The sequence below is a fragment of the Medicago sativa genome, chromosome 6 (assembly GCF_051527215.1).
Source record: "Medicago sativa cultivar Bolivia chromosome 6, Bolivia_mono, whole genome shotgun sequence".
Classification (NCBI taxonomy): Eukaryota; Viridiplantae; Streptophyta; class Magnoliopsida; order Fabales; family Fabaceae; genus Medicago; species Medicago sativa.
The window spans coordinates 64,349,570-64,350,546 of record NC_140754.1 but is presented as its reverse complement, the minus strand read 5'-3'; the positions used below and the strand labels follow the sequence as shown (position 1 = coordinate 64,350,546).

Genomic DNA, 977 nt, shown 5'->3' with positions numbered 1-977 from the left:
AGATGAATAATTTTTCTTTTAGTTCAAATATTTTTTTTTATATATATATAAACAATAACACTTTTTGTGTGTGACTAAAATTATTTTCTAATAAATTAATTGAATGATGTGATAATACAATATACACTATGCATATGCCTTTTGTATAACCTACTAATCAATTCCATAATCATCCATCGTGACTTCTACATGGCATACCAAATAAACTAACTTATACAATTACTTATTATTTTATTTTTTATAGTGTCCTCGCCAAGAAAATGGTATAGATTGCGGGTACTTTGTGATGAGGTTTATGAAAGATATTCTCATTTCAAAACTAAATGATATTCCAAAGTTGGTATGTTTTTTTTATATTAAAGTATAATATCTATGTATAATTAAGTTTATTAAGTAACATGGTTATTTTTAATGTTATAATATATACAGTACATTGATGGTTCCAAGTGTGTGACATACTCAAAAGATAAACTAATAGAAATCTAAGAAGAATGGTGTCGGTTCATGATCAGCCTAAAAGTTATATGATTTTTTTTTATAATAAGGTGAGTTTAATGTTTCTAAATATATTTGCTAGAAGTGGTAGTTGTTTTAATTTATAATCTTGCTTTAATTTGTACTCATGATCAGTAGTACTTTGAATTTATCTCTAATATAATATAGCGTTATTGCTTAATGGCGTTTTCTGGTATATATTCAGGTGGAGGAGAGTGAACGAAATTTGGAAATGAATGATGATTTGCGTGCTTGTTTTGGATAAAAATGTTGAGAAGACCAAGAAGATAGATGAAGACTGCATGATACCATAGAAGATTTTGATCTTTATGTCAACCAATTAGTTGTAACTCTTAGAGATATCCATGTTACCGTATTAGAGGCTATACATTTATGACTTTTATGCTATATATACATACATTTTTTATGATATGGTTATGTTTTATTTGATAAATAATAATCTCAATTATAATGTGCCTAAA

General features: G+C 26.1%; 1 long non-coding RNA gene across 1 annotated transcript; it reads left to right on the top strand.

The window, feature by feature from the left end:
* Positions 1-448: 448 nt before the first annotated feature.
* Positions 449-977, top strand: LOC146916289 (uncharacterized). The gene is made up of 2 exons (XR_015014967.1): positions 449-545; positions 701-977. It is a non-coding gene; the product is annotated as an uncharacterized LOC146916289 (long non-coding RNA).